The sequence below is a fragment of the Lissotriton vulgaris genome, chromosome 8, assembly GCF_964263255.1.
Source record: "Lissotriton vulgaris chromosome 8, aLisVul1.2, whole genome shotgun sequence".
In the NCBI taxonomy this organism is placed as follows: domain Eukaryota; kingdom Metazoa; phylum Chordata; class Amphibia; order Caudata; family Salamandridae; genus Lissotriton; species Lissotriton vulgaris.
Window position 1 is genome coordinate 1,204,270,511 of NC_141696.1, and position 9,016 is coordinate 1,204,279,526.

Sequence of the window (9,016 nt, forward strand, 5' to 3'; positions counted from 1 at the left end):
CTAGAACCAAAAAGGATTTCATATGGAGTGATTCCACCCAGAGAATTTCTTGGCAGGTTATTAAGACTACGTTGGACATTTATTAGATGTTTGACCCACCCATCACCCGAACCTAATACCCTAGCTGTTATAGATGGCTTTATGTCACGTTTTTTTCTCTCTACAACCAAATATCCCTCAGGATTGAATGGACTCCAAAATCGCAATGCAACGCCCAAACTGGCCATGGCCTCCTTGTAAGCCCTAGAGCTAAACGCAGGACCCTGGTCAGAATGTAGCGTGCCGATTGCGTATGTGCTGATAAAGACTCACAAATCTTTTACAACAGTTCGAGCGTCAGCTGAGCGCTAGGGCAACATTCAAATGAATCTTGTCTTAATATTTGTAGGACTGCATCAGTCTATTCGGACGTCCGCATGTAGATAGCCTTATGCTGTCTAACAGTGGTGTCTGTACTGGGCTGGCTGCACTGTAGTCAGGAATCTGGAGTTGTTCAAAGCTGTAGTATTTATAACAGTCATCGCAATTAATTCTGAATTCGTATACATGAGCTTTCATCCCTGGCCACCAGTACATCTCTTCTAATTCTAGTAGAGATTTAGAGATCCCTTGATGCATCAGACCCTCTCTCATATGTGCTTCGAAAAGGAGAGCACCTCTTCTGTTCCTGTTTGGAATTACCCTATCCCCCAATCCAGGGATTCGAGCAAAAGGAATAGAGTTTGCATCAATTATATATTTATATTCGAGTGGATAGTTTAGAGGTAATGCGGCTCCACTGCCTTTGCTCATCGCATTGACAGTGAGCATGGTTTCACCGTCTATCGTTGTTTTCGAACAATTGATTGTAGCTACGAAGCCATTTGCACAGCTGCTTTCCCGGCTGCATCAGCCAATGAATTCCCTTCTACGTGAACGACATCACGTTGATGACTCAGTGTATGAATCACATGAGTCTTTTGTAGTTCTTTCTGCAAAAGAACTACTTGTCCCCAAAGCTTTTTATGCTTGATTGTGCCACATTTTGTATTTTTAAAACCATTTTGAACCCAGGTCACGAATCGCACACTATGAGTGTGGGGAATTCGCGATCAGTATTTTTTCCAGCGCCATCTTGAAAGCCTGTAGTTTAGCTCATTGAGCTGTACAGTCCTGAGAGATTGAGTTTTTGTGACCATAGGTCTTAATTTACCATTGTGCCAGCGACCTTTAACAATCGCGCACGCAGCACTGTAAGCTTGTTTACCCCCAATTGCGGGTTGTGCTGATCCGTCTGTATACATTATACAGCCATAATGTTCTAGAGGTAGAATTTCAGTCGGCAGAGGGTATTCTTGTTCGTATTGGAGAAATTCTTGTGTCTTTTAGTTAGGGTCAAACACGTATTCAACTTCTGTTGCAGCAAGAGAATTAACCCATTGTATCCATCTAGGATGTAGAGCTTTTGCATTCGGAATGCGAGCCTTTGTTACTTCCTCTAAGGCAGGTACAGGTGTAACGATTTTAATGCGTTTACCCTGTGCGAGGGGTCTCTCCTTTGCTACGGCAGTCTGAACCACTGTCAGAATTTTTTCTGTAGAAGTGAATTTCATTTCAGCTTGTGTGTACAAGTGTGACTTGTAAGCTATTGGTACCTTTTCACCTCCATTAAAGTTTAGGTATGTGAAGCCGCATCTCCCTGGGATGATTCGGATTACAAGGTTGCGTATATTGTCGCGTGTTTGTAAGTGTGTTGTTGCCAGCATGTCTGTTTGTACTGAACGCAAAATTTCTGTGTGTTTTTTAGTCCAATTAGTAGGTTTGAAATCAGGTTTGATTAATTCGTAGAGAGGTTTAACCCTTTCTGTGTAATTCAGAATGTAAGTTCTTCCAAAGTTTAGGAATCCTAGAATCGACTGTAGGTTTTTCAGCGTTTTTGGAGTTTGGAGCAGCACACACTTTTCTAAAAAGTTTGCTGCCTGGCTTTTGCCTTCACTCAAAAATTTGTATCCTAAGAATAGGACATTGAGGTGGGAAATTTGTGATTTCTTAAAATTGAATTCATACCCTTCTGAGGTGAACCCAAGTATTATAGTGTTCACCCTGTTCAAGTGCCTGTCCAAATCATCAACTGTAAGATAGATGTCATCATCATCTTATGTTTGTAGTAACTCTGTTACTCTGGCTTAAAATAATCCTGGACTATTCTTGAACGAACCCCTGGGGGAGACAACAGAAGTGCCAATTTGCCCCCGTTATTGAGAAAGCGGTCAAATACCTGCTTTCTGGTGCAATGTTTTGACAGAAGAAACCGTTTGAAATATCTAAAGTAGTTTTATATTTCTTTCGAACAATGTTATTCATCAGTGCTGCACTGTGTGCATTTTGTACTGCAAAAGTTTTGCTACAAGAGTTTAAATGTCTGTAGTCAAAAACTAGACGATGTGTATTGTCTGGTTTGGAGACTGGAAACAAAGGATTGTTCATTGACGAGGTACATGTTTCAATCATCCCCTGGTATTCAAGTTGACCTAAGATCCCCCTGACTTGCTGTTTAGCTTCCTGCTTTAATGGATACTGCCTCTGAGAAGTAGGTTGATTTTTTAACTGGATTTTATGGTGAGGAGAATCCTCATCCCATCCCACATGATTTTTATATAATGCTGGAGCCTGGGCCACAGCCCATTTTCTGGCATAGGTGTATGTTTTTATGAATAGGAATATGATTAGAGAAGGCTGGCATAATGATTTCTTCGCCATGTGGGCACTCCCTGACAAATTCAGGTGGCCAGTCTTTTTCAGCTGGAAGGATGTCATAACCCTTAGATAGTTTTCCCAAAGAGTGCTTTATTTTCCCAGTACCCCTCTATTAGGAGCGTTACTTCATATAACTTATGAGGTACACTAACCCTGGTGTCAGCAGTTTCAACCTGAATGTATTCATTCAGATCCACTGTCTCCTGATGATCCTTCAGGATCCTGCGAGCTATGGTGACCTCTACTGCACTGTCCTGCATTGCCTGGGCCCACTCCCCGTTCTTGAGTTGTGTCCTCAAGATCCTCGGCATGTCTGATTTTTAGACTTGATACCTTCTTTTTGGTGAATTGGGTTTTCTTATTTTTTGGAACTTGTTAATCGTCTTTGGACTTCACGCGTTCTTCTATTTGCTCTGATCGTCCTCTTCTTTCGGATTTCTGCGAGGAAGTCTGTAAGGTACGAGAGGATCGTGTATCAGTATCTTGATGTCTATCAGGTTTTCTTATATTATCCCTATTTCTAAGGTTACATCTCTTCTCAGAGGGCTCCTTCTGAGGAGACCTTCCTCTGGACGGAGAACGCTTCTTGTTAGGAAGTGTCTGTTTAGTGTTCTCCCACTTCTTTTTAGGAGTAGTGAGATTATTTTTGATAAAAACTTTTTCAGGATTTTCTGTTAGTTCGTGCTTTACAGGTTTTCATCCCAAACTATCTCTACCTAGTTCTTCATAAGATTTTTCAATAATTCTGGCAAGTTCATATGGTTGCTCAGTAATATCTGTTTCTTTTAACTTTTGGCGGATTGCCACAGATGCTGCTTCACCTTTAATGTTGGCCAATAGTATAGCCGAGACCTGTTTGAAATCTTTCAGTAATTTCATACATAGATTTAAGGCCGGTTATGGACCTTATTCATTTTGAATCTGTCTCAGAACGTCTGGTATTACCGCCATAGACGGGACACCATGTGTTTTTGTGTAGATTAAAGCAAAGACTGTACAGCAAGTGTTGCAGTCCTCTACGTGTGGTGCAATCCCCATTGGTAACAGCCCCGCGTTCCTCTAGCCGCCAGCGAGGCTTCCCTCACTGACACTCTCCGTTGCTGGGCAACGCCCCGAGGGGTAACCAATCTCAGTGCGGCTTTCGCTGGGGATGCTCCGTGGTGGCGGTCAACACCCGGGGGATAACCAATCCCAGCGCAACTTTTCCTAATGCTGGAGGTGACGCGGCCAGGGCTCCCGAAGCTCCTGGGCCGTGGCGGTACGTACGGGGAAAGAAGGACGTTTTCCAAGCGGTCCCAATGTGTTTTCCTGCCTGGGCTGCGACACTAGCTTCAGAAATTCTTCAGCTGAGTTTGCCCATTCCGGCCCGCAGCGGTGATTTGCACAGTGATCCCGATGTTCCCAGGGAGGGCAGACACTCAAGCTCAGCACACCAGGGTGATTTAGATAAGGCACACAGTCCCCCTTTTCACCAGCGCTCCAGTCCTTGCACAGCGCTTCCCCAACACAGCGCTCTTCATGGCCCCGGGCCGGCGGTGGTGTTATTGTCGCGCACAGCTTTTTCCCCGGGCACGGGCCGGCGACTGGGACCTCAGGGCTCAGTTTACTTTATGAATCCCCCGTGCCACCAGTGGTGATGACAGGGGCCCCTTGGCATAGGGTAAAAAGGAGCACAGTTGTCCCTCCTGAAATTAAGGCAGTTTCACATGCAGTGTTGCAGGACAGTCTTTGCCATTTTGTTTAGAGTTCCCTCACCAGGAAGTCAGTCAATCTTGTTTGTGGAGACACTCTGTAGATGTTGTGCAGGTATTCTTTTAGCAGGGAAAGATCAGCAGGCAGGAGGGCAGTGCAGCAAGCTGGGCAGCAGTTCCTTGGAGCAATCAGTCCCAGCAAAGGTGGCAATCCTCTTGGCGCAGCAGTCTTCACTCCAGCAGAGTTCCCTCGTGGTCCAGTAGTGTAACAAGAATGTGAGCCCAGGACCCTCCCTTATATATTCTACAGTCCAGGGGGTAGAAAATGGTGGAAGTCTCTGGAAGGGTCTGGGGGCAGGGGCTTCTGGAAGAGTCCAGGGAGTTCTGGTATGTTCCCTGCCTTCCCTGACCTGGCTGTCACAGTGACGAGAGACAGGCCGTTAAGGCTACAGTGGGTAGCCCATCACAGCCCATCCCAGGGGAGAAAGTGTGAATCACCACTCCCACCTCCCAACCCAGGCAGCTATCAGTATGCAGAGGGGAGGGGAGAGTCTACAGTGCCCAATCTAAGTGTAGGCAGGAAAAGGTACACTTTCTAAAAGTGGGATCCCTAGCATAGTAGTGCCAAAACCCCATATATCATTGGAGAGGGTTCCCCGCCCGAGTCCAACAATACCAAACATGACAGGCTTATTAGGTCCCTGTCAGAAATTATCCCATAAGGGAGGATCCCAATGTTAACCTATGGAGGATTAAGCCTTACTGCGTTAGCAGGGGCTTGAGGCAGAAATGCCAGCGTCATATGGTTTTAGTCGAGAGCACCTGCACCTTAGCACTGTTTAGCAGTGGTGAAGCACCCAGTGTCCTAAGTCTAACAAAAAGGTACAATGAAAATGGGAGGCGCAAGGGCAAAAAGGTAGGGGAAGACCACCCTAAGGCTGACAGGTCCAACACATGTCCCCCCAGCTGAAAGTGGCGAGAACTACCCAACCTCTAGGGAGTTCTCATCACTAAGGCGGAACACCTAGAGAGACCGTCAGCATTGGCATGGTCTACTCCGGGTCTGTGTTCCACCCTGAAGTCCATCCCCTTTAGGGAAATGGACCACATCAACAATTTGGGATTCTCGCCCCTCATTTGCATGAGCCACCTGAGGGGTCGGTGGTCAGTCTGAATCAGGAAGTGGGAGCCAAACAAGTATGGCCTCAGCTTCTTCACAGCCCAGACCACCTCAAAGGCTTCTCTCTCTATAGCACTCCACCGCTGTTCCCGGGGGAGTAGCCTCCTGGAAATGAAAGCCACTGGTTTGTCCCATCCCTCTTCATTGAGTTGCGAAAGTACTGCCCCTATGCCATGCTCTGAGGCGTCCGCTTGGACAATGAACTCATTGGAGAAGTCAGGGACCCTGAGCACAGGAGCTGTGCCCATGGCCTGCTTTAGAGAGTCAAAGGCTTTTTGGCAAGCCCCTGTCCAAATCACTTTTCTAGGGTGTTTCTTAGAGGTGAGCTCAGTCAAGGGGGCCACATGAGTGCCATAACCCTTGAAAAATCTCCGGTAGTATCCAGTGAGGCCCAGGAAAGCTCTGACCTCAGTCTGTGTTTTGGGGGGCTCTCAGGCCAGGAAGGTTTCTATCTTGGCCTGTAGGGGCTGCACCTTGCCCCCGCCCACCAACTGTCCTAGGCTTTGATAGTCAGGCCTGCCCGCCTGCTGCAGGGCCTGAAGCACTCCCTGGAGGTGATCCAGATGGTCCTCCCAGCTGCTACTGAAGATAGCTCTGTCATCCAGGTAGGCAGCAGAGACGGCCTCTAAACCGGAGAGGACCCGGTTCACCAGCCGCTGAAAGGTGGCAGGAGCGTTTTTCAGTCTAAAGGGTATCCCTCTAAACTGGTAGTGGCCCTCTGGGGTGGAAAACGCAGACCTCTCTTTTGCTCCATCCGTTAGGGCAATTTTCCAGTACCCTGACGTGAGGTCAAAGGTACTCAGGTATCGGGCAGCCCCCAGTCGGTCAATGAGCTCATCCGTCCTAGGGATAGGAGGAGCATCAGTCTAGGTCACAGAGTTCAGTCCTCTGTAATCCACACAGAACCTAAGTTCTGGTGTAGTGCCCGATGGGGCAGGTTTTGGTACCAGAACCACCGGACTGGACCAAGGGCTGTTGGAGGGCTCTATCACCCCCAACTCCAGTATCTTAGTGACTTCACTCTAGATGCTGGCCTTTACCTTATCTGACAGCCTGTAAGACTTGGACTTGACAGGGAGGCTTTCTCCTGTGTCCACATCATGGGTACACAGGTAGGTAATCCCAGGGATAAGGGAAAACACTGAGGAAAACTGCCCCAGGACCTGGCGACAGTCCCACTGTTGCTCAGGAGTCAAGGATGGGGAGAGAACCACTCCCTCCACCGATCCATCCAAGGAGGGGGACGTTGCTCCCTTGGGGGACCTACCTACCCCTGCAGAGTGGCAGGTGGAAGGAAGACCCACCAGGGAGGAGTTTTGTCGGGCACAGAAGGAGTGCCCCACCCTTGAGGGCATGAGGCGGCACGCCGAAGCCCAAGAAGCAGGCAAGCCTCCACGAAGTATCATATTTACTGGGAGAATGGCCTCCTTTACAGTAAGCCCAAGGCTCCTGTGCATGGGTCACCAAGGGCCTTAGTGGTCCCCCAGTGCTACAGGGCCTTTCTTTTGGAATTGGCTCATGAGATCCCGTTTGCAGGACACTTGGGCCAAGACAAGACCTTTGCTAGGCTTGTCCCACATTTTTATATTGGCCACAGATGAGGATCTCTTCAGATACCTTCTGCAGGACCTGTCTGACCTGCCAAGCTAGTGGGAAAACAGGGGCTAACCTGAAGGCTCCCCAGGAACCACTACCTGTCGCTAGCATCCCCTTTGAGAGGGTGGGTATCGACATTGTTGGGCCTATGGATCCACCGACCTCTTCTGGTCACAGGTTTATCCTGGTTCTGGTGGACCACATCACCCGGTACCCAGAGGCTATTCCTATGAGAACCATCACTGCACCTGCAATGCCCCGGGCAGTGATGGAGAGTTTTACCAGAGTGGGTTTCCCCAAAGAGGTGGTGTCCGACAAGGGCACCAATTTTATGTCTGCCTACATGCAAGCCATGTGGAAGGAGTGTGGGGTTACTTATAAGTTCTCCACTCCTTACCACCACAGACCAATGGTCTCGTGGATAGATGTAACAAGACCCTAAAGGGAGTCTGCCAGAGGGCCTGAGGAAAAGTGGGACATCCTCTTGCCTTGCTTGTTGTTTTCCCACAAGGAGGTACCGCAGAAGGGAGTGGGCTTCACCCCCTTCGAGCTTTTGTACGGTCACCCTGTTAGGGGACCTCTCAGTTTAGTAAAGGATGGGTGGGAGAAGACCCCAAGGAGGCTTCCCCAATATGTAGTGAGCTACATGCTGGCCTTTCACAGCCAAATGGCTAAGTTGTGGAAGCAAGCTTCTGACAACTTAGAGGCCAGCCAGGCGGTGATGAAAGAATGGTACAACCAGAATTCTCACCCTGTGGAGCTAGAACCTGGACATAAGGTGTGGGTCATGGAGCCGGGAGAGCTTAATGACCTCCAGGATCGCTGGACAGGACCTTATGAGATATTAGAGAAGAAGGGTAAGGCCACTTACCTAGTGGACCTTAAGACCCCCAGGCAGCCCCACAGGGTACTACACGCCAACCGCCTCAAACCCCACCATGAGAGGTATGAGCTCACCTTACTGATGGTGACTGATGGGGCAGAGGAAGAGGAAAGTGCACCTCTCCCGCACCTCCTTGCTTCCCAAAAGAAGGATGGATCGGTGGAGGGAGTGGTTCTCTCCCCATCCTTTAACAACGATAAAACAGGGATTTTATTCTTCAGCGATTTTCCTCCTTTGTACTGGCACACATTCTGGCTGGAAGAGTCCCCCAGGCCCTCTCCTCTGGCCTTCCGGTCAAAACCCTCGGGATTTAGTTTGACAAAAAGCTGAGCTTTAGCAGTCAAATTAACAAATTGACAAGAACATGCTTCGGCATACAGAAATTACTTAAAAGTTTCTGCCTCTCCTCCCCTTAGCAGCTAAAGAAATGGTCACTAGATCGTTCATCACCACCCATATTGACTATGCCAATGCACTGTCTGCCGGCCTACCTGGTTACGCACTGGAAAGACTACAGGTGGTCCAAAATGCTGCTGCTAGAATGCTTTTCAACCTCCCTAAAAAAACAGTGTCAGGCAGCATCTGCGTAACCTACACTGGCTACCCGTGAAAGCAAGGGTCAAATTCAAAGCCCTCGTAACGGCTCATGCTGCTCTTTATGGCTATGGTCCAGTTTATATTAGGAAGCGTTTCCAGTTCTATGCCTCCAGTAGGCAACTGCACTCTTCCAATATGCTGAGGGCAAGCATTCCCAGATTCCGCTTGAAAGGGAAAGGTGGCAGCTCCCTGGCCTATATGGCTGCGGTGAACTGGAACTCTCTCCCATTTGACTTACACAGCCTGCAGGATCCTTTTCAATTTAGAAAGGGACTCAAACCCCTCCTCTTTAACTGAATGTTTTCCTCTCTTTTTTGTGTCCTTCTCTCTGTT